This window comes from Sceloporus occidentalis, unplaced genomic scaffold, assembly GCF_023333645.1.
Source record: "Sceloporus occidentalis isolate IW3139 unplaced genomic scaffold, rSceOcc1.0.p SCAF_5, whole genome shotgun sequence".
Classification (NCBI taxonomy): Eukaryota; Metazoa; Chordata; class Lepidosauria; order Squamata; family Phrynosomatidae; genus Sceloporus; species Sceloporus occidentalis.
The window spans coordinates 76057253-76083103 of record NW_028316985.1 but is presented as its reverse complement, the minus strand read 5'-3'; the positions used below and the strand labels follow the sequence as shown (position 1 = coordinate 76083103).

The 25851-nt window shown below is 41.8% G+C and overlaps 1 pseudogene; it reads right to left on the bottom strand.

Moving 5' to 3' along the window:
- Window positions 1-1795: 1795 nt before the first annotated feature.
- On the bottom strand, window positions 1796-1892 carry LOC149312345 (U6 spliceosomal RNA; annotated as a pseudogene).
- Between the last annotated feature and the right edge of the window lie 23959 nt (window positions 1893-25851).

Sequence of the window (25851 nt, the reverse complement as noted above, 5' to 3'; positions counted from 1 at the left end):
CAAATCTAAAGTACTAACGCTCACCATAACCATGGGACGAAAATAAAGGGTGAAAGCTAACACCAGCCCAGTAGTGCAAGAAATGTATAAATTTCACTTCTCTAGTGGAATAAGGAGGCCAGTGTGAAAAGCACCTTAGTAAAAAGCTTATCAGTGTTGCTAATTCCACTGATCTTATGGAGGATGGCTCCATGTGTCTATGCCAAGCCAGAAAGATAGTTAAGGCCATTGCTTTGCTAGGAGGTAAATCCCATTCTGGCTTAAAGAGGACTTAGTCCCCAGTAAGCATGCACAGGATTGCAGCCTGAGGAAGTTTTAAAACTGCCTTTAAAAACATTGAGTTAGTTAATATAACCCCTTTCTCTCCAACAAATGGGACTCAAGTTGGCTTACAATGATTAAAGTCATAAATAAATCACATAAAGTTGTACAATTTGAATACATTATAAAACTATGACTGAAAGCTGGACAGTGAGGAAAGTCAATAAGAAGAGTATCAGCTCATTTGAGATGTGGTGCTGAAGAAGAGTGCTGAGGATATTGTGGATAGCCAAAAGGACAAGCGAATAGGTCCTTGAACAGGTCAAGCCTGAAATCTCCCTGGAAGCCAAGATGATGAAATTGAGGCAGTTGTACTTTGGACACACCATGAGAAGGCATGACTCATCAGAAAAGACAATAATGCTAGGAAAGGTAAAGGATAGCTGAAAGAGAAGAAGATTGCATGTCAGATGGATGGACTCTGTCGGAGAGGCCATGGGCCCTGAATATACAGGACCTAAGCAGAACAGTGAAGGATGGGGGGGGGGGGGGAGTCTTTGAGATATCTCATTCACAGGGTTGCCATGAGGCAGGGTTGACTCGATGGCAGTTAACAACAACAAATGACTGAATTAAAGCAATTTGAAAGTACCTCAATAAAAAAAAAGTACAGCACTGACTCATAAGAAACTCCTTCCTAGTAGCCTATCCATTGCCAAAACGTCACTGGGGAAAAAAAGTCATTATCTTTCTGGCAGAAGAACAAGAAAGAGGGAACTGAAGGAGCCTCCTTTCAAGGGAAGTTCCTCAGTCTGGCAGTAGCCACTGTGAAAGTCCTCAGAGTGAAAGCTGGAAAGGACTCTTGTATCTTTATGGATGTGTAAAAGAGGAAATGTCCACAGGTTATTTCCTTGTTGCCTGGTTGCATGACAAAAAACATAGGCTGTGTCTGCATTGGCCAAATAACATGCCATCCCCCTATCTTCATGGTGTTCAGTCCAGAGGGTGCAGGCCCAATTCTGGTCTTGATGACATGTGACCAGTTCAGCACCAAAGGTGCATTATACTACCCTTAAAACCTTTTGCTCCAGGTCATTAAAAAAAAATAAAATCCAGAGCCCTCTGGACTGACACTGTATAGTTGTTCGTACACATATCCTGCTGTGGTCTCAGAGGGAGCAACTTGTGCTGGTAGCAGCAGCAGTGGTAGTGTCAGGTGGCACATCAGGACACACATGTGCTCAGCTGTCTGGTGTTCTTCGGAAGTACCCAGGTAACAGTGGAAATTTGGACAGCTTGGGGGCAGAATACTCCAGGTTGCTTCCTGAGTATTCTGGCTCATGTAGATGCAGCCATAGAATCATAGAAGCACAGAGCTGGAAGGGGTCCCTTAGGGCTTTGAGCCCAACCTACACTCAATGCATGAAATCTAGCTAGAGCATCCTCAGCAATCTATATAGCTGTCTACATCTTTTTGAAGACATCCAGTGAAAGAGACCCCCACCACCTGTTTTTGTAATTGGCTCCATTGTTGAACAGTTCTTACTGTCGAATTTTGTTGACTTTAAGGGGCCATGCTAATCTCCTCTGTATCGTTCCAATTTTAGTATATGTGCTTCCGAAACTGTCAAGATGTTCTTTGTAATGTTCAGTGAAAATCTACCCTCATGTAAATTTAAACCATTAGACCTGGTCCCAGTAGTGTCACTGAGAGGTGTGGGATGTGTGGACCACACTGGGTGATACCAGAAGGGGGGTGACAGCCGATTGGGCCCTCCTTCTACTTTAGGGTAGGAGGAGTGCACATGTGCCCTTGCAGGCTGTTCTGTACAGGGGTTCCTCTCCAGGGAGAAAGCCAAGGATGGAAGAGGAGGGATAGAATGTGGCTGCTGCCATCCATCCCTACCTCACGCAACCTTCTGAATCCTGCAAGGACATGGAAGGCATAGCAGGGAGGAGGGAGGCTGCCTTCCGAGTCCTCCATGTACTCAGAACTCTTGCAGGGAGAGAAAAAGGCTGCCTTCTGAGTCCTCCAGACGCTGCCCTTTTGTCCCCACCTTCATAAGCCCTTGAAGCCTGCCCCCTCCTCGCACACACACCAGTTGACACCTTGGCTGGGAATGCCACTGGCTGGTTCTACCCTTGGGCAGCAAAGAAGAAACAAGCACCCTCGTCTCTGTGACAGCCCTTTAGATATTTAAAGAGTGCAATAATGACACTTCTCAATCTTCTCTTCACCAGGATGAACATGGCCAGCTCCCTCAATCTTTCTTTATATACTTTTTTCTCCATACCTCTTATTGTCCTTGTTATCCTTCTTTGCACCCTCTTCAACTTGTCTATATTCTTTTAAAAATGTGGTGCCCAGAACTAAATGCAGTACTGTACACGAGGCATGACTAGTGCAGGATATAGCGTGACTATTAGTTCCCTTGTTTTGGACACTATAGTTCCAATAATGCGGGCTAAAATATTATATGACTTCTTTGCTGCAGCATCACATTGCTGGATCATATTCAACTTACGATTGATAATAATCTTTTCAGATGTATTACTGCTAAAACAAATATCCCCAGTTCTGTAAGGGTGCACTTAGTTTATTTGGCCTAAATGTAGAATGGAGAATTGGTTCATGTTGAATTTCATTCTATTGGTTTCATTCCAGTTCTCTACTTTATCAAGGTCTTTTTGTATTCTGTGCCTCTCTTCCAATGTGTTAGCTACCTCTTCCAGTTTTGTATCACTCACAAACTTGATAACCCATCATTGCCCATCTAAACCATTATCACTGATCATAGAATCATACAGTTGGAAGAGACCACAAGGGCCATCCAATCCAACCCCCTAATGAAAAATATTGAAGAGTGTTGGCTCCTGAGCCACTCCTCTTAAGACATCTGCTGAAATTCCCTCTTTCAAATAGCCCTTAAAGGAACAGAATGACTCCCCAGTTTTCAATCCACCAATCCTACCTCTCAGTTGTTAGACCTAACACAACTTTCTGCTGCTTTCTTTCCCTGGTTATACTAAGTAGACAGTAACACAACACAGGGATACATTTACTTTTTCCTTCCTTAGGCTTAATTCATGCCATCTCTTATTGTCTATAAATAGTCCCTCACCTAAAAATTCTCATTCATTTCTCTATTGACTTGACTGCACAGGAACCCCAGAAAATTATGAGCGCATTCTAGTATGTAATGATTAGAAATCCTGGAAATGGCCTTCAGGAACATTGGAGGAATACAAGTTCCTCATTCCTGCTTTAGCAACACTCCCATTTAAACTATTTTTTAATGCTGCCACTGTCTTTTTGTGCAGCTGACATTTCTCTTGGGTAAATGGAGCAGTCCTGTGCTGCCCTGAGCTTTGTTTATACTGGTATAGTCATCAATAATTCGGTTTTTGGCAAGCAGCGTTGATGCTTGTGAACGTGTCGAATCAATCAGCCTGACAGTGAACTCTTCTTATTATCAACAAGCTCTTGACATCTTAGGAGGACAAAGCTGGGAGTCACAAACCTACCACAGAGTTAACTTATCACAGCAGTTTTAATGAGCAACACTTAGACCAGTCACATTTGGGGCTAAACAAATAGTCTCATTTACAAATGGTTTCCATTGTAGCTCAAGTATGGAATGCATCATCACAGGGCAAGAGATCTGTTTTGGGATTATTTTAGTTCTAGTGCAACTGGCTGGAACTTGAATTACATGAGAATTAACATGCACAACTAAATGTACAATATATAATTACTAAGCTAATGCCCTTATGCTCTCAAATGCACCCCAAATCAAGCATAAAATTTGAAATGAATGGCAGGTATATGTCAAAAAGCCAAGAACAGCACTTCCACTGAACATTGTAATTAAAAATGCCCTTTTATTGTGTTTAGAGATTGTGCTTAGACTATAAGAAAAGAGAGAGAGAGAGAGAGAGAAACTGCAGCATGTTTTGTCAAGGGAGAAGAGGGGGAACTGAACATTTTATTAACTAATCCTGGAAGGGGCTGGAAGGTTTTCATGAGAATAATAGTCTCCTGCTGTTTGTATTAAACGAGGAGGTGAATCCAAGACATTTCTTTTCAAGGCAGGTGGAACAAATTATCTGATTGTATTATTATGCTTCCTTTATATTTGTTATGCAGATTAAATATGAATTAATCATTCACCAAAGACTTGGGTTTTCAGTTGTTTAGCAGGGTAGTTCAGAGGGAAGCTTGCATGTAGAACCCCACTGTTTTCATTCAAAGCCTGTGGATGCCTTGAAATTCCCAAGGGAATTTGGTATGCTTGTGTTTTATATCCCCTTTACAGCCAGGCCTTGGGAAGAAAGGGCATGGAGGCCCAGTGACCCAAAATATCCCTTTATCTGGCCTCCTGCAAGCAGAGATGGACTAATAATTGATCTCACTGGACTGTGCTTAGCATGCCTACATGGAGGATATAGAGCCAATTACGTTCACTTCATATAAAGGATTTAAAAGTGTCATTCTTCACCCATTTTTCTATGTAACTGCATTAACCACTGTCATTATAGACTCACTGAACTTAAAAAATCTCTGGCTGTGGGCTTCCCTGGTCCTTCTGACTTGCATAGTCCCTGCCAGGGATTTTCTGCAGTATATTCCTACAGGAACTGAAAATGTGGCTTATGGAAATCCTTTAGCAATTGAAAGAGAAGGAGAGGAAGATGCCTTAATTTATTATTTAATTTTGTTTAAAGGTCTTATGTATCACCTCACATCTGGTCAGGCCCTGTCAAGAGGATGTACAATTTAAGTTGAGACTCACAAGGCACCATCCCTCCTTTGGGGCTATGAAATTGATCCTGGATCACGTCAAGTTATAATAAACAGTACAGCATGCATCTGAGCCTGTGCAAAATGCATTTTGGCTCACCAGGTGTAAGAAAAGAAACACAGTCTGCCTCTCTGCCTTGTAGAGTCAAAAACATGGCTCCAAACATGTTGTCTTGGGCCTCGTAGCTTCTTTTTGGAGAAGTCACTTTCTAAATAGGAGTCTGTGGTTACAGAAAGTGGATTTGTGGTTGCAGAACGCTAAGTGAGAATCCAGGTTAAAGGATTTACAGCACCCAGGGAGGCTGTTTCAGAAAAAGGAGTCACATCCTCCCCTGTGTTTTTGATGACAAGGGATTGTGTCTGAGAAATGCAACTGAAATTATTGCTAGACCTAGCTGTCAAGCGCTGTTACCACTACTCATTGCCAGCACTGGGGATATCTTCTATAATGCAGGTATTCATCAGATGAAAATTCATTTCTCTACACCACAGACTCCCAGAGGGAACAGGGAATCCTGGTAACCTTTCACACTACACAATTATAGCTCCATGATTCCACTTTACCATGACAACATCCTATGGGATCCTAGGATTTGGAGTTTAGGGAGGGGTTATTTAAAATTCCTCCTTTAGAGCTTCATCAGTCTGCAATCCCTAACATTCTGTAGAATGCAGCCCTGGAAGCTGAAGTGGAAATGTAGTGCTATAACTCTATGGCGTTTATTGCATGTACTTTTCAACCCGATCCAGGCACGGGGTGGGATCGGGCTGGAATGGGGAGAATGGGTTTTATCATACACAATATTCCTGCTGTGTTGCTGCCTGACCATCACCTATCCCCCCAGCTGCACTTCTCCTGGTAATTTTGCTACTATGGAAGTTTCCGTACTACCAAAATCAGTAGCGCAGCAACAATTTTGTGTGTGATAAAACCTGTTTTCCCCCATTCCAGCCTGATCCCGTCCCATGCCCTGGTGGAGCAGTGGTTAAATGCCTGTACTGCAGCCATTCACTAAAAACCACAAGGTTGCGAGTTCAAGACCAGCAAAAGGGCCCAAGCTCGACTCAGGCTTGCATCCTTCCGAGGTCGCTAAAATGAGTACCCAGACTGTTGGGGGCAAATTAGCTTACTTGCTAATTAGCTTACTTGCTGTTCACCGCTATGATCTTTGGAATAGCGGTATATAAATAAAACAAATTATTATTATTATTATTATTATTATTATTATTATTATGATAATGATGCCCAGATTGGGATGAAAAGTGCATGCAATAAATTCCTATGTGAAAGAACCTCTGGATTTGCTCTACATTAGAGTACCTATCAGCTTTATTGCTATTGTCATCAAATTAGATTCATAGTACTATAATTGTGTAGTGTGAAAGATCTCCTCATACAGTGCCCCTGTAGATATTTTTAAAATGTGTGTTGGGGAGAGCTTCAAATTGGCAGGCCACCTGTTATTAATTTTGCCTCCTTGGAGATAGTTGCAGGGAGAGGAAAAATAATTTCTTCCCTCCACCATTATTCACATACCATTAATTAGTACAATATCATCCAAAATCCACAAGTGAAACCTTTATTGGGCCAACAAAACTGCACATTATACATGTTGCAAGCTTTCAAAGCTTCACTGGCAAAGGTGTTAAAAATCATATAGGAGAAAGAAAGAAAAAAGAAGACAATATCAGGCATAGGCCTTCAATTTGTCAAGATGTTGTGGTTGCCATCCTCAGTTCAGGTGGTATGGAAGGCTATTCATGCTGGCAGAGGCCATTCCCCCATCTGGCCACATGAATACTGGGAGATTCTTAAAGTCCAGGAAATAAACTTTAAATATGAAGACATTTACAAGTATGATGTGTACGTCCTCCACATGTTCAGTGTTCTTTATTCATAAGCAATTGAACATAGGATAGATGGTAGCCAGCCTTTATTGCTCCTGGGAGGCCTTAACAACAAAAGCTGTTTTAAAATAGCTTAGCATTTGATCATTTAGTACACCTCTAACTGAAGGGTGAAATAGATGGGCTAAATAAAGCAGTTTCCACCTGCTATGAAGGTGGGGCATTTAGATGATGCACACTCCCAAAGGGGGATGAAACCAAATTGAAGACATGCTCGGTGGGCGGGGGGGGGGGGGGGGAACCAGAGTAAAAAGAAGTTGCAATTGACTCAAGCTGGAAAATGCTTACCTTTGACCCTGCATATAAACGTCCCATCATGAGAGTGGTTGTGAAAGAACGATCCATCCTAACCCTAAAGCTGCATATAAATTCACTGGTGTAGCTGCACATTAAAAAAGAGCCAATGCACCCAAGCCATTGGGGCAGCAATGCAATTATTATTATTATTATTATTATTATTATTATTATTTGTATTATTATTATTATTATTTATACCCCGCTCTTCAGCCATGGCTATCAGAGCGGCTTACAATTTGTAAATTAGACATTTCCCTGCCCTCAGGCTTACAATCTAAAAAAGACAAGACACAAAAGGAGAAGGGAATGGCAGTAGGGAAGGGGAAATGTGCTGTCCCTTGGAGGCCTGTTGGAGCTAGCCTTCCTCTCTCTCCCTCAAGATGGTGGATGAAGGGAGGGCTTGTCTTCTTCCCAGCAGGCCAGTTGGAGCTAGCCTGCCTCTCTCTCCCTCAAGATGGTGAAAAACAGTGAAAGTGTGACACCTCAAATGGATATAAATACAACATACACAAATTCTGGAAAATGCAGGTTCCAGCCACTTTTCCCTGTCCATCTGTTCCAGGCCTGATAAAGCTTGAAGAGGCATAAGGTTTTTGGTGGTCCAGTTTTTCAGAACATTTCAGGAGGGGTTCAGTCTCCCATTCTCTTCATTCCCAGGCCCATGCTCTGAAAAATGTTTGTGTGTGTGTGTATGCACACACATGTGAAGATTATGTCATTCTCCTTGCTAATCAAAGACCTTTAGTGCTCCATCTTCCTCACTGACCACTAACTACAACACCAGGGGTGCATTGACATTGTAGAAATGGCTCCATTTTACAGAATATTAGGATTTGAAATTTTGTGAGGCATCAGCACCCTTGGCAGAGAGGGCCTTGTAGAACTATAAACCCCAGGATTCCATAGAATTGAGCTACAGCACTTAAAGTGGTATCAAACTGCATTGTTTCTGTAATGTAGATGTACCTCAGGAAAGATAAGAGGGCAAGCTCAAAGATGACCTTAGTGCAAGGAATGGCAGTAGTTACATCTTATAGCAATGAGAAACTTCTGTTATTAGTTTGAAATATGTGCGTTGTGTGTTTTGTGTGTGGGGGGGGTATAGTAATAGTGTGTTTGAAGCATGAGCAATTTTGAATTTCCTGTTTTCTTTGAAGTGAAGATCCAGTCTTCTTTTAAAAAAAAATCACTCCTTTGAAGCAAGGCATGACAACCCATCAATACTCATTTTCAGCTTTTTACATAAGTGTACAGATTCAGAGCATCCACAGATTGTTTTAAAAAATAATCCTAAAATAAACCCAGGACTCTGCTACCAAAAAAGGATGACTGGCAAAGTGACTCACGCAGGAAAGATAAAAAGATGCTTCTATTCCTGCAGATGAGTTTAAAAATGTGAGTAACTTGGCTGCCACAATGAATTAAATGTCATGCAGTTTTCTTTAACAACCTCCTAGTGACTTCCCTTTCTTTCGATATATCACTTCAAAATCATCAGTTCATTTCCATCTGCAGGTAAAACACCTCTTATAATGGGATATTTTCTGACTTCTCAAAATCCCAGGGTATCATGGGGATAAAAATGGTCCATGTTTAAAAGAATGTTTATATATTCATAATCAAGTGTATGCCACCAATAGCCAGAAAACTCAAGGGCCTTTATCACACACAGTCATCAAAGTGGCAGGATACCGGGATAACCATGCAATCAATTCCCCTGTCCCACATGGCATCATCGCTGTTGTGTAATTGAACCATGGGAGACTATAGTAAAAGCTAGTCTTTTTACTCACAGGAAAAATCAGTTAATGACCTCCAAATCATAACAAATGTGATTTATTGTGTGAATGTTCAATAGTGCTTTCCTGCCACTTTTGCCTGGTTGGTGGGGAAGCATGCTGAAATGGAGATCCACCCCCCCCCCCCCCACATACACACACGCACATAAACTTTCCTCCTAAAAGGTATTCTAATTCCGGATTGGGAGGTAAAAATGCCATACTGGTTTTTGCCAGCCACATAATTGCAGTGAGAGAGGGCCCTGTATGATAAGGCCCAAGATGAAATAAAACTAAAACAAAATCGTTACAATTTTTGTAAGTAGGGTCAAGGGTACTTCCTGACCCTAATGAATTCTGATCAGTGCCCAGAGACAGTGGCAATTTTCCTATGGTGGTGCTAGTTTAGACAAATGGGGTGAAGTTTATGGAAAATAATCTGTAGGACAGATAGGGAATTACTAAGGATGTTAGCTTCCCATCCCTGTAATACAAAACAGTTCCATCTCTCTGCTAAATGTATCAATCCATGGCCTCATTCTTATTACCATTTAAACTGGATCATGCTTTGATATGATCCAGTTTAAACGAGCATGGTTCCCTCTTAATCCGAATCGCTGAAGCAATTTTCTGCTTCTTTTCATCCAAATCGAATCTCTGCAAGTGATAACCAGAACGGAATTGAATTTGATTTCAAAATTAGGTTTTAAATGAATAGCTTCTGAGCAAGTGGGATTGGAATCGATTTACTGAAATGGAAATAGATGTTCTGTGCAGGAACTGATTCTATTTAAACCGATTCATTTCCCAATGTGAACCACAAGTGGCTTATCTGCTTCAAGAACCACTTTAAATAGAACCGATTTATTTCAGAATTTTGATTCGATTAGATGATAGAAAGTACGATCGGGGCAAATGTAGTGGGAACTACAATCCAATGTCAAATTGATTCATTGATTTGGATAAGAAACCGGTTTAAGTGTAAGTGGGAATGCATACAGTCTATTTGTTGTTGTTTGTCTCCAACTCATTTTTCACTTATGGTGACCCAAAAGTAGCCCTGTCTTTGGTTTTTCTTGGCAAGATTTATTCAGAGTTTGCCATTGTCTTCCTGTGAAGCCCAGTGGGTTTCCATGGCTGAGTGAGGATTTGAATCCTGGACTTCCAGAGTCCCAGTCCAACACTCAAGTCACTCAGGGCATCAGTAGGGAGTGTGGATGGCACTGGGGGACACGTCGGAGAGAGGTGACACCTAGATGGGCCCTTCACCCACTGCAGCCATTGGGTGTGTGTGGTGCTGCTGCCACCTCTGATGGAGCTGCTGGCCATCTGGACAAGGGAAGTGCTGGTGGCAGTGGTGGCAGTGGTGCCATGGACTCTTCTCCTTCCTATCACCATCATTTTTCTTTCCCACCTGGTTGGCTGCCGAGTGGCAGAAGCAGATCTTCTCCTCTGTTCATTTTGCCCCACTGCCTTGAGAGCGCTTGACCTTGGCCAAGAGAGCCCAAGGCCACGGAGAAGGCCAAAAGGAAATTAACAGCATGGCAAAGCCAACTGAAGCTCACAGCAGCCACCACCACTGGTCTGTTCTTCTTTGCTGCCTTGACTTCTCTCAACCATGGCCAGAAGAGTCCAAGACCAAGGAGAACTACAAGCAGGAGGTGATGGCCATGCAAGTTACATGAAAACAACTATATACAACCACAAGGTCTATAATAACAAATTAGGAATTAATTATCTAAAAATAACAAATTAAAAAAATATGATAAAATACAATATAAATTCTATAAGCATAACTAGGGTCTCACCACCAAGAAAGCCCTGCCATGTGAAGCAGCCCTATAGGCTATGCTGCTCAGGGGCAATACAAGCAAACTTCCTTGAATGGCTGGATTACAATCCACTTCCTCTGATGTACAGAGTATAACTTTCAAGCTCCAGGGAGATACTGACAGTGTGCATGGTCATGGGTGGGGTCAGAGCAGAATAGGATGAAGACAATGGCAAGCCCATTATAAACACTGGCTATAAACAACCAGCCCAAATGTCTTGGCAATTAGTAAAGCAGTTAGCACCTGATAAGCATCTGTTATGCCATACCAGCTACAAAGGTATACTCAGCAGTTTATTATGTATGTCTGTAGTAGTAAACAATCAAGCAGTTGTCTGTTTTGTTCTGTTGGGCTGACACATCAGAATGTCTCATTGGGCTTGCAGACTCAGTAGCACTTGCCCATAGATAAAACTGTTCTGAAACCAACCTTGTAATATATTCAGTGAACTAAGAAACCATTGTCTCAATTCCAGCCTTTAATGATAGACTGGAATTTATGAGTGTATCCTAATTCCACTGTCTTTCACGCCAAACCTCCTCTGAAATTCTTGTTTTCCATTTTGATGTCAATTATAAAGTGTCCTACAAATATTTGGAGACCCACCCCAGTGTAGTGATTGTCTTGATGGACTGGGTAAAATGCTAAGTAATCGTGGAGACACGAGTGGTAGTGGTGATGGCACATATCATTTTAGAAGAGGAACAACTGGATGGACCCCTCACGTTGTGGGTGATCTTGTGAGGTCCTGGAATGCTATTACCAGAGTAGATGTGGGCCCAGAATAGGCATTTGAATTTGTGCAGGGTCTTGTCCTTGTGTTTGCATTTACAATCCGCCCTTGCCTTACATGGGGGATCCGTTCTGGACCCCCTACGTAAGGCAAAGAGCATGTATGTTTTGCCTGGAAATCCTGGGGTTGTAAGGCAAAAGAGAGAAAGGTCTGTCCTCCTTTTTTGCAAGCCCCGATCCTTGGAGGTCCTTTGGGTGGAGAGCAGAGAAAGAGTGGGATCTGTCCTCCTTTTTTACACTAGATGACACTAGCCCTAGTGATGCCACTGTTCCCAGCAGTGGCAGTTGGAATGGAAGGAGAGATTCTCTACATCCACACAGGCCCGAGCATGATGACGTTGTGTGGCTTCTTGTTGGCCAGTAATTGTTTCAGATGAGGGGGGCATTGTTCATAATAGCTTGTAGTTCACTGATGGTACATTTGAGTTGTGTCAGTTGGGAGCTCTAAGGTGATAAGTAGTTGTATCCTGGCATATTCTCTTTGTTTTCCCTTTTCAGGGTGCCAGTCTTGCCTTCTTAATTTTTTAGTCTTCTTGAGTGGGTATTGTAGATTGAGAAACTGAATCCTTAGGTTATGAGTCTCTGTTTTACAGTTTGACACTGCTTTAACTGCTATGACTCAATGCTGTGGAATTCTAGAATTTATAGTTTTGTGATATATATAGCCTTCCTTGTCAGAGGGCTCTGGTGCTCCACCAAGCTACAAATCCCAGAATTCCATACCATTGAGCCATGGAAGTTAAAGTGATGTCAAACAGCTTGATTTCTGCACTGTGGCAGCAGCCACAGTCACATAAATCTGTGTATGCATATATAGCATATCTGTGTGAATTTGCACTCTCTTTCACATCTGGATAATGGAGACCCCAAGTACACATGGGAATGATCATACCTTTTTTCCCAACATGGATAGCTTTTATTGTTCCTTCTGTGTTAAGCTTTCTTTCATCAGTTTTATTTTTAAAGCCAGTATCAAAATTCTGCAGAGCTTGAATGTTTCATTGTTCCTCTTATCACCAGGATGCTGCTGGTATAATCATAGTGAGCTTGAGTGTTTCTCCTTCATGTGTTCTTCATTGTTATGAGCAAACACCCTCAAAATAATGCAGGCATAACTGTGATCAGAACAAATAGTGTAGCAACTGTGACAGCGGAAGATGAAAGGAGATTAGAGTCTTGAATCGTTTTAATAGAACAAAAAAGTTTCAACAAGAACTCAAAGGAAAAATGAATCTTCAACAAAGGACCTAGAGATTGTCCTTGGAACTACAGTGATTATCATGTGGATGTTAGGTGGCAAAGGCAGTAACAGACTGCAGAAGTGAAAAGCAACAGCCCAGGCTAGGAAGTTAATGACTGAAGGTTTGGACAAAGTTAGGTGAAGTTGGACAACAGTTCCCAGAATGCCCCAGCCACTTTGGCCAGTGGTCCATGATGGCAGGGGGATTATGGCAGTTTGAGATCAGCAACAGAAGCTGCTTCTACACTGCAGAAATTCAGTGGTCTCTTCTCAGCTGCCATCCACAGATTTCAGGTCCAGAATGGACCCCCCATGGATAAGAAGGGACGACTGTAATGAGGTTTGACAGCACTTTAACTGCTATGGGTCAATGTGAGATATTTAGTCTTCTCTGTCAGAGCACTCTGATGCCAGAACAAACTGCAAATCCCATAGCACTGAGGCATGGCAATTGAAGTGTTCTCATACTGTGTTATTTCTGCAATGCAAATGCAATCTAACTCTCCCAGGCCCTTTTTGCAATGGAGTGAAAATCTAAACAACTAAATCTGTTCTATGAGAAGGCTTGAGACCTGGCGGAGCTGCAAGCTGTCCTGGTAAAAGGAGGTGAGAGAGCACAGGCTACCCCAGCTACAGTGCTGCTATTAACACTTCATGACCCAAAGACACCTTTACAAAAGTAGGCAACTCTGATGAGTGAGCTTTCAGAGTCAAGGTTTTAGCCCTGGATAGTTCTCTGGAGAGTTCTGGTGGCTACTTTTAACTGCAATGAGTCAAACAGGATCTGAATCCAGTCCTCAAGCACTTTACTATCATTACCAGGAGACTTTGTCTAGCCTTATTGTAATGGTCATTTTCATAGGATGAGCATGACTTTCAAAGTGTATAAAACTGTTACTTATTTTTATTTTTACACATGAATTTTGTTTTGCCACTGCCTCTCTCCACTATTCATTACTCCTTCTAGAATGAGATTACCCTTGGTAGAATAATAATCAGTGGTGGAACACAGAGAGAAGGGTTGAAATGCAAGCCCTATACATTTTAAGATCATTTTTTAAAACCATGAAATAATTTTATAAATGGGAATGAATGGCTCTTTAGAGTACAGTTAACAGAGTAATATTGCCAAAAGTTGGTTAATGCAAATTCTGTCCAGTAAAATTTATAAAAGGTTTTTGATTTTAATTTTTACAGTGGAAATTCCAGAATTTGGTCAGATTAGTTTCTGTCCAAAAATTCTTTGTGACTCTGGAAGTTGAAGACCCCACCCCCCAAAAAAAGCCTCTGTGTTTTACTTTACATTTATTTATTTACTTTAAATCTACTTTAAACTTGGAGGTTTCTGATTATAGGAAAGAACCCTATATGTAGACCACTATGAGAGCCAGCGTAGTGTAGTGATTTGAGTATTGAGCTACAGCTCTGGAGATCAGAGTTTAATTCCCTGCTGAGTGATGGAAATCCACTGGATGACTTTGGCTGAGTCGTGGACTCTCGCCCCCAAAAAGTTTTGTGCAGGATCACCTTAGGATTCCTACAAATCCAAAGGCACACAACAATAGACACCTATATGTGTGATACCACAGAGCAGTCATCCTTCTTCCTTCCATGCATACACAGAACCTCTGATTTTTCCCATCTTGTGTAATGTAAATTGGTCTATACAGAAAACATGCTACTTGCATGTGTGGCACATTGCTGAACATGAAACACATGGTAGCTGACAACACTGGTGCCCTGTCTGCACTGGCTGTAAATCCAGGGTCAGTCCCAGAGCATTGTGCTCCAGACCTAGCCCCAGATTTGCCATGATGGCAGCCACAGTGTGACATGTGGTATAGTGTTGTTTGCATGGGTCAGATGGGCACACAGTATAATGACCTGGCTGGCTCACCCCCTGTCCCTGGTGCCCCAGCCACTGCTGCTGTACCCGAAGGAGTCTCCAGAGGAACCCACCACTGGATTATGGTGACCCAATATCCTCTCTTCTCATTGGTTGCATAGTCAAGTCCACCCTCAGGAGAAGTGGCACATTGGGCAGCCTGTCTATGGAGCTTCTGCAAGTACAGCAGTGGCAATTGTGGCTCTGAGGACAGAACATCCCCTTTCCCTGTGCTGTTCAGCTCAGCTCAGGGGTGGTGCGATGGCTGGTGTGCAAACTGCAGGCCGGCCTGATTTGGGCCCAATCCAGCTGTCTGCATACCACAAAACCTCACACTAACCCCAAGGTTTTGTGGGCACACCAGGGCTTCCCATGATTTTGCCAACTCAGGATAAAGTGAAGTGAAGGGGAAAGACTCATTGTATTTCAAGAGATGTTGCTGTGTGTCATGCAAACAGGCAGCACTGGCATCAGCATGGGAATAGGGGTTTTCACCCATGCAGACAAGGCCTGTGTCTCTCCAAAATGGGTCTCTTCAAGCTAATGCACTTCCAGATAGAATCATAGAATCGTAGAATTGGAAGAGACCACAAGGGCCATCTAGTCCAACCCCCTGCCATGCAGGAAATCTCAATCAAAGCATCCCCGACAGATGGCCATCCAGCCTCTGCTTAAAGACCTCCAAAGAAGGAGACTCCACCACACTCTGAGGGAGTGTGTTCCACTGTCGAACAGCCCTTACAGTCAGGAAGTTCCTCCTAATGTTGAGGTGGAATCTCTTTTCCTGTAGCTTGCCTCCATTGTTCCGGGTTCTGTTCTCTGGAGCAGCAGAAAACAAGCTTGCTCCCTCTCAATATGACATCCCTTCAAATATTTAAATGGGGCTATCATGTTGTTGGATTCCCACTCCCATCATCCTTACCCATTGTTTTGTTGACAGGGGCTGATGAGAGCTGGAGTCCTAGAGGTTGCCCAGTCCTTTGGTGGTCTTGCTTTCTGCTTTTTTTGCCCCCTACCCTTGCTATCAAAAAGAGAAGAGTATGTTTTACTGCTTGAGAGTCTTGAATCTTAATCCCTTTCTATCAAGGATTGTCTCATGTGAATTCCTGTAGATGAAGAATAAGAGAAAAGCCTTTCATATTCATATATATTCATATTCTTAATTCATATCCACTGACACAGCAAAACAACAGTCTTTTTGGCTCCATGGTACCTGTGATAACCACTCCTGTGCTCATTCAAGTTCTGGTGGCGTCGTTCTGCTTCTGACAGGTGCATGAGAAGGAGGGATTGGCTGCCTTGACTCCAGTTTCTACCTGACACACCTACACAGGACGAGCCTGAATTGTTACCTGAATTGTTGCCCTGAGCAGACTTTTATAGTCAGTAGATCATCCAAATAAAAGCCAAGTCCTTTAATTCCACCTTGTCATTAAATAATAATCCTGTGGTTGAAAATGATGGACTGGCCCTGTAAGATTTATTCTTGTATTAAAATTTCTCTCATCCTTTCTCAGAGTATTTCTTGGAGTAACTTAAATGTTTGCTTTTCAAAACCCCTGGCTTTCATTGTAATAAAACTTTCCTGAACACTTTTTTTTAAAAAAAAAATCATGTAAAGATTGAAATGTCATTGTAGTTGCTGTATGCCTTCAAATCATTTCCGACTTAGGGTGACCCTAGCGCAGACCTGTCAAAGGGTTTCCATGGTCCAGCGAGGCTTTCAAACCTGGTCTCCAGACTCATAGTCCACCACTCAAACCTCTGTTCAGGAAAGTTTTATTACAATGAATGCCAGGGGTTTTGAAAAGCAAACATTTAAGTTACTCCAAGAAATACTTGAGAAAGGATGAGAGAGATTTTAATACAAGAATAAATATCATCACACTGCCATTGACTTTGATTTATGGTGACTCTATGAATAAGAGACCTTGAAGTCACCCTGTCTTCAACACAGCTCAGGTCTTGAAGACTCAGGGCCAAGACTTGTCTTAACTGAGTCTATCCATCTGGAATGTGGTTTTTTTTCATACTGTTTTCTTCCTTACCAAGCATTTTTTTTTTTTAGTGTGTCATGTTTTCTCATGATATGTCCAAAAAAATACAATCTCAATTTAATAATCTCAGCCTCTAGGGAGAGTTCGGGCCTGAATTGCTTTAGGGCCCATTTATTTGTCTTTTTAGCAGTCCACTGTATCTGTAGAACTTTAGAAGAGCACCATATTTCAAATGAGTTGATTTTCTTCCCATCACTTTTCTTCATGATCCAGCTTTTACAATCATAATTAGAAATGGGAAATAGGATGGCATGGATAATCCTAACCTTCAAATTCTATTATTTATCTTTATGTTTCAAGATCTTATCTAGTTCCTTCATATGTCCCAGGTTTCTTGATTTCTTTACTGCAGTTTTCATTCTGATTAATGGTTGAGCCAAGGTATGGAAAATATTTCAATAATTCAAGACCAGGAAGGAATAAAAAGATGATAGATGCAAGAAACAGAAGAGTTATATAAAAGAGATGACAACATGAAGGAACGAAGAGTCATATGAAGATGTACCCCAAATTCTAAAAACTGAGGAAAGGAAATGGCAAAAAAAAAAAAAACAAAAAACAAAAAACAAACGTGACTCCAGGAAGAGATGATAATCGAATAGAACTGTTGCAATCCACATTGACAAAGTCAAATCTAGTGCTAACCAACATATATCAGCAGATATGGAAAACAAAACAATGGTCAACAGATTTGAAGCGATAAATATACATCTCCATCCACAAAAAAGGAGACACAGGAGACTGCAGCAACTGTAGAACCATAGCACTAATCTCCCATGCAAGCAAAATCATGCTCAAAATCTTGCAACATAGGCTTCAACCATACATGGAGAGAGAAATCCCAGAGGCCCAAGCAAGTTCAGGAAAGGAAGAGGTACCAGGGATCACATTGCAAATATACAATGCTAATGGAGTGTAGCAGGGACTTCCAAAAGAAAATCAGCATGTGCTTGATTTATTTTATTTTATTTTATTTTATTTTTATCCTGCCTTTCTCCCAAAATGGGACCCAAGGTGGTGAACATATATAAACATAAATTAAAATTGTACAATTAAAATCATAAAAATATAAAAATTACAACTATAAATTTTTAAAACATACAGAGTTAAAATTAAAAAGTCCAAGTCCAACCCTCTCATCTCCCAATAAACCAAGCCTGTCAGATCTCAAAAGGCCTGTTTAAATAAAAATGTCTTTGACTGCCTACGAAAGGCCAGCCTAGTCTCCCGTGGAAGGGAGTTCCACAGGGAAGGAGCAGCCACTGAGAAGACTATATATAAGACTATAGCAAAGCCCTTGACTGCATAGACCATGAAAGGCTATGGAACGCCCTTAAAGATATGGGAGTGCCAACACATCTGATAGTCCTAATGAGGAATCTGCAGCTATGAAAGAAATAGAAAAGATCCTAAAATGCAACTCAGCACAAAAGTCAGAATCATGAAAGCCTTATTACCATGTATGGATGTGAGAGCTGGACAGTCAAGAAAGAAGATAGGAGGGAAATCAACTCATTGGAGATGTGATGCTGGAGCAGAGTGCTGAGGATTCCATGGACAGCCAAATGGACAAACAAATTTGTCCTAGAGCAGATCAAGCTAGAAATATCCCTAGAAGTCAAGATGACAAGACTTAGACTGTCATACTTTGGACACATCATGCGAAGGCATGAATCACTGGAAAAGACAATCATGTTAGGAAAGGTGGAGGGAAGTAGAAAGAGAGGAAGGCCACATGCAAGATGGATGGACATTATTAAAAGAGACCATGGATATGAGTTTGCAACAGCTGGGCAGACCAGTAGAGGACAGAGGAGCCTGGAAATGTCTCATCCATAGGGTCGCCATGGGTCGAGATTGACATGAAGGCAGTTAACAACAACAACAAATGCAAAATCTTGAACTATTTCAATGTCTTCACTGTCTATTTTAACGTTATGTAAATCATATGGGATCATTATTATAGTTTTGTTATGGAAATCTGCCTTTGCACTTTCTTCCTTGATTTTCTTCAGAAATCATTCCAAATCTATGCTATTTTTGCCAGTAATATGGTGCCTTCTGCATATCTTAAATTGTTGATGTCCTTTCCTACAATTTTCATGCCTCTTCCCTCTGAATCTAACCCTGCTTTAAATATTATAAATTCAGCATACAAGTTAAGCAGATAGGAGAATAAATTGTATCCTTGCCTGACCCTCTTGCCAATTGGAAACCATTCTATGAGGTGTTACAAACCGCCGCTTTGCGGCGGTCTCCTGGCACTGCTGTTTGCTCCGTGAGGGAACCGCTGCAGCCAAACCACACGGCTCCCTTACGGAGCAAAAAAGAAGCTCCAAAATGGAGCTTCTTCTGGTGGTGCGCTCATGACGCCCGAGGTACCAATGGCGCACTTGCGACATCATTAGCGCTGCGCGACGTGCAGACGCACAGTGTCCGTTACATCAAGATGGTGGCGGCCGTGTGGAACGGCCGCCTCCATTTGTTACGGACAGAGTCCGTAACAGGGATAGGGGCGTCTGGAAGAGACGCCCCTTTTTTAAACTGGGATGTCCTGAGGACGTCCCAAGTGGCGGTTTGTAACCCGCCTAAATCTCCATATTCTGTTCTGACAATAGCCTCTTGTCCTGAGTACAAGTTATACTTCAGGATAACCAAATGTTGTGGCACACCCATTTCTCCAAGAGTGGTCCATAATTTTTCATGACCTACAGTATACAATCAAAGGCTTTGCTATAATCTATAAAACACAGGCTGATTTTGTGCTTTTACTTAGTCTGTAACCCTGCTTCGATCCATTGGGAGAGGTGGGGAAACATAAATTATTATTATTATTATTATTATTATTATTATTATTACTATTATTACTTTCTTCTGACAGTATTTGGTGTGCTCCATTATCCAACACATGGTTGCAATATGATCCCTTTTGCCTCTTCCTTTCTGAACCCAGCTTTGTCATTTGGTGTGTCTCACTCCATATATGGTAATTACAGTGCTACCTCGGGTTACGAAATTAATTCGTTCCGCGGCGCCGTTCGTAACCCGATACATTTCGCAACCCGAAAAGGCGCTGGAAAGCCGCTAGCCGCGCTTCCGATTTAAATTTCGCGCCGAAATTAATTTCGTAACCCGAAAAATCTTTCGTAACCCGGAACAGTTTTTTTAAATCTAACTTTTTCGTAACCCGGAAATTTCGTAACGCGGTCAATTCGTATCCCGGGGTACCACTGTATTTGTTGTAGAATTTTGAACATCACTTTGCTTGTATGGGAAATTAATGCAGTAGTTTTATAGTTGCTACAATCCTTTTGGCGCTTTCTTTGGGATTAAAATGTATATCGAGTGTTTCCAATCTGTAGGGCATTATTTTATTTTTCATATTTGTTGACAGATTTTAGAACTAGAGTCTGTCAGCAACTTAAACACACTCTCTGCCCTTAAAGAAAACCCCAATCTATGCAAAATTGCTTACTCGGATTTTGTAGGCAAGATGTGGGGAACAGAGCAGTGATCCAAGTCAATCTAGTATGTTCTGGCTGTGGTACAGTACTTTGTTTCTTGGATAGGTTGTCCTCCTTAGCAGATACAACATTTATGTGGGAGAGTTGTATCTGCACAAGCAGATACAACATTTATGTGAGTGGGTAGAAAAGTAGCCCTACAATGATTGATTTATACTCCGAAAAGAAAATGTCATTTTCCCAAAGCACTATGACAGCCACATCCCCGTTGAGTATAGATCATGCTGACCTACACTGCAGAAAAACTGATACTAATTACTGGCAAATGATTCACAATGAGCTCCTGCTGTATATCAACATGATAGTCTGAGTAGCAATGGAGAGAGTGGGTTCATTTCAGGACAAAAGCAGCCTAGTCCCAGAGAGTGTGTTGACAAGATGTGAAAGGTCTTTGTGAGCTGCTTAACAGCCATTAATGCATACATCGTTTTGCATCTTGTAAGCACATCTGGTCTACTGAGAAGCGTGTGTGTGTGTGTGTGTGTGTGTTTGTGTGTGTGTTTGCATGCACACATACTGTATGTGCAAAGAACTAGCAAAGCTGGGTTTATGCTTGTGCAGCTTGTAGTGGGAAACGGATGCACATAGAAGCAAACCAGCTCTCACATGATCAAACATGGAGAAATTATTCTCACATTCTATGACTTACATCTGTAGGAGGACAGTTGCATAACTTAATCCTTTGCTGCTGTGAAAAATCAATCCAATCAGTCAGTCAATCAAATAAAGAAATAGAATATCTGCACAAAGGAATAGTACCATGGCAGTTACAGTCTTTGTCCCCATCATTTGCTAATATTTCTTTCCTTTCTCTCTTTCTTCATCGACTCTATTAGTGTTCCACTTGCCAATTTTATATTGCAATCTCACCCCCTCCTTAACATGTATTCACAATGCCTGGTAATTAAGGCACTTTTAATCTGCAGAAAGAGAGTAGGGAAGATATCAGTCTAAACTCTCTTGGAATAGAGTTCCAAAACCTGGGAGCAGCCACCGAGAAGGCCTTCTCCAGTGTTTCCACCAGATATACCTATGAGAATGGTTAAGCAGAGAGAAAGGCCTCCCCAGTAGCTCTCCAAAAACAAAGAGGTTCACAAGGGAGAATATGATACTTCAAATAACTGGGACTTGAGCCCTATAGAACTTCATAGGTCAAAACCAGCACCTTTAATTATGCCTGGAAACAGACTGGAAGCCAGTGGAGCTGTTGCAAGAAGGGAGTTGTGTGCTTCTTGTAGCCAATCCCAGTTAGCAATTTGGCTGAAGTCAGTGATATCACTAGGGTTGGTGTCACCCCCAGTGTGGTAAATTCATGTTGTCACCCCCAGACAGGCAGCCACTCCAGTGGAGACAACATAGGGAGAGAGCACAATGGTTGCTGGAGGTGGAAAGAAAAGTGGACAGGCAGGAGTGTTGACTATCTGCTGTCCTCCTGCTGACCATCTCACTGTCCATCCAAGCTGCCTGCTACATTTCCCAGCCACACCCTTCACCCACTGCAGCAGCTGGCCGGGTTTGGCCAGCTGTCACCCAGCAGCCCCTTCCTCCATCTCATCCTCAGCTGTACCCAGCTTGCTCCAGCTGCCACCTCCCATCTGGGATTCTCTGCAGCCTTGGTACTCTTGGATGAGAAAGCCAAGTCAAAGGCAAGGAATGAGCTGCTGTTGGCAATCAGGCAAGGAAAAGGAAGAGTCTGTGGTGCCACTATGACCTCCTCCACCACTACCACCTCCTTTCCCTGAATGGCCAGCAGCCCCACTAGACCCAGAAGGGGCTGTCAAGTGTCAGCAGCAATGCACCTCTTTCAGTGGCTGCAGCGGGCAGAGGTCCTGACTTGGTATCACCTGACTGAACCTCTTTAGACCAGATGAACTTTCCAAACACTGTTCAAATGTAGATATAATGTATTACAGTAATCCAACAAGGATGTACTAAGGCATGAGTCAGAGCTAACGTCTCAAGAAATGGATGATGCTGGCACAAAAGCCTTAATTGTGCAAACACACTCCTGGGCACCATTTAAACCTGAGCTTCCAGGCACAGAGCTGAATCCAGGAGTACCCCCAAACTGAGGAGCTGCATCATCGTGGGAAGCATAACCCCATCCAGCACAGGTGAATCCCTATTCCCTGATGTGTCTTTCCACTGACCATGTGCACTTCCATCTTGTTTAGATTAAGTTTCAGTTTGTTCACCCTCACTAATTCCATTACTGATAAAAGGCACTGATTTAGGATGAAATGGCTTTCTTGGATTTGGTAGAAAGGAATAATAGATTTAAGTGTCAGGTGCATAATGATGAAACCTACCTACAAAACTCTTATAAACTTTTCCCAGTTGTTTCATGTATATGTTAAATAACATGGGATATTGAACCAAGTGTTGATGGACCCCACAAGTCAATAGTCAAGGGAATGAACAGAAGACCCTCAGCCCAACCTTCTGGGTTCACCCCTCCAGGAAAGAACAAAGCCACTGTAAAATGGTGTCCCCAAGTTCTATCCCAGCAAGGTTGATGGCACTGAAAGCCATTGGTGTCAGCAGAACCAACAAGGATACAATCCCCCTGGTTCATTCCCAGTGTAGAGTGGCCAAGGCCCTCCCTGTTTCAAATCCAGGTTGAAATCAGATTGAAAAGGATATAGGTAATCTAACAACTTCTCATTAAAACAACTTTAAAAGAATAGACCATAAAACAATATACATTAATACACACTATCTATATCTCAGAAATCAGGTTGTAAGCAGGAAAGCTTCCCTAAAACCTTGTCAGAACAGAAATGTTTTGCCTGCCAACAGAACACAGAAGGTAAGTTCCTAAGCTTAGAATGTGGTTGGAAGTCAACGCAGCCAGTGGGTCTCATATATCCCTTGGGACGGTGCATTGTGGCCATTGATTGCCAAGCCCCAGCACCCTGCCCCCTACCAATTAGCTACAAAAGGCAGCGTGGTCCCCCCCCCCAACTTAAATAAAATTAAATGTTTCTCATATTCAGATATGCTCTTTTCAGGCTCCCCTTATGAACCCAAAGGGCAAGAACCCCTTCCATTAAATCAACACCAGTAGTGATGTGGAGCAATGAAATTTCTGTCTGCTCTCCCCAAATAACAATCACAAGAGTATGGCTGTGGCTTTCCAAAATTTCAGAAGAATTTAAACTTGGCTGGTGTGGCCATCCAAGCTCTGGAGTGTTCCAACCCCAGACATAGGCAAAGTCACCAAAAAGGGTTCTGTTTTCTCCTCCACTATAGATGCATCTGAAAGGATTTCAGGACTAAGAAAAGGGCCTCTCCCAAAGTCCAGGCAGGCACATATGGGAGAATACAGTCTATCAGATAAGCTAGAGCTAAGTCATACAGAGTTTTGCAGATCAAACCCATATTTTAAAAGGCTGCTGTAGATAGTCTGTTTTCCATTGCTCTTAGAATGTATTATTTTACACTACAGATAGAAGAAGGCTGCATTTGTTGTTGTGTGCCTTCATTTGGCCCTACGGCAAACCTATTAAAGAGTTTTATTAGCAAGGTTTGTTCAGTAGGGGTTGCCCTTGCTTTCCTCTGAGGCTGAGAGAGTATGACTTGCCTAAGATCACCCACTGAGTTTTCACAACAGAGCAAAGGGTCAAACCCTGGTACCATGGAAATGAATAGGTAGAATAATTCATTCAGCAATGTATTCAAAGTTTAAATTCAAAACATTTCATTCAGCAATTAAAAAGATTATTGCACATGATTTATCCTGTCCTTTTCCTGACAGGATACATGTGCATTTAACTGTCAGTGATGGGTCTTATCTCATTCTCCCATGGCCAGGCATATGCAGCCTTTATGCAGCCCATATGTAACCCATGCTTGTCCCGTGGCTTTTCAAGGATGGGATTTTCTGCAGGGTAAGTCCAAGTTACAGGCCACATGAGGGCTGCATAAAGGCTACATACGCCCAGCCACAGGAGAATGTGATAAGACCCATCAATGACAATTAAATGTGCATGTGTCTTGTTAGTGAAAAGACAAGATAAATTGTGTGTGATAATCTCGCAAGTAAATTTTTATCCACAACATGGCCAGAAAAACCAATGGTCATGCCAATATGTGTTAGATTTTCTTTCCATTTTAAAAAAGAAGGTACGATAAATTTGTGAACAGCATCATACTTGAAGAATTCTGTTCAAAATGCTTTTTTAAAAAAGGATCAAGAAAAGTAATGGGATTAATGCAATCACACACACACACACACGACATCACAACAGGCCTGGAAGAAGACAAGCCCTCCCTTCATCCACCATCTTGAGGGAAAGAGGGGCAGGCTAGCTCCAAGAAGCCAAGTCCTCCCTCCAGTCCATCTGCCTTGGTCCAGGCCTCAGAGGTAGAGAAGACTGCTGGACCTCATCTCCTTCCCCACCACCACTCCCTTCTCCTTTTGTGTCGTGTCTTTTTAGATTGTAAGCCTGAGGGCAGGGAACCGTCTAATTAAAAAGATTGTATGTACAGCGCTGTGTAAATTTACAGCGCTTTATAAATAAAGGTTAATAATAATAATAATAATAATAACAATAACAACAGACTAGGTTACTTTTGTAATGTAAAACCATTATGCCTTCCCCTCCCCTCCCCCAATTAATAAGCTATAGGTACAAGTGACATTTATACCTGAAGCCTTAATAACACTTAGTACTACATAATGAAAGCTTATGCTAATTTTTTTTTAAAATGTTAGTCTTAAAAGTGATGCCACATTCCTTTTCTCCCCCTCCCCTCCCCTCCTCTTCCTTCTTTTTATTTCTCACATTGTTCTTGCTCAGGCCTGCTTTATTTATTTATTTATTTATTTATTTATTTATTTATTTATTTATTGCAGTCCTGTACATTTTAATGAAAAAATAAAGTACTATACAGAACGGGTGCATCAACAAAGCATCCCAAAGCATCTCTGCGCTAAATATAAAACAGTGTGAGAATCCAGTTCATGCATATCTACTGAGAAGCAAAAAATTAACAAGTCAGCTGCCACAGGAAAAGGAGTCTGCATAATTATCACCCAGTCTCTAAGATTCCATTTTTCGACGAGGTACTGGAGAATGTGGTGGCCCAGTTCCAAGGGTGTCTGGATGAAAGAGATTATATTTTGCTACTTTTGATTTTAAATTGTACGCCATAGACAGGTTTTTATCTGTATTTTGGTATGACTTGGTAAAGTGCCGTGTAAAACATATGGCTCTATATAAATATATAAATAATAATAATAATAATAATAATAATAATAATAATAATAATTTTTCTCTGTTATTTTCATTTGTAAATTATGAGCCACCATGAGTCCCAATTTTGAATGGAAAAGACAGGTATATATAAGTAAGTGAATGGATGGCGGACAAACCACACACTTTCACTCCCTGGGGAGTTTCCAGGAAAGAAAAAAAAAAGGTTACTCACAATGGCATCACGGTGTGTGTGTGTGTGTGTGCAAAATACACCA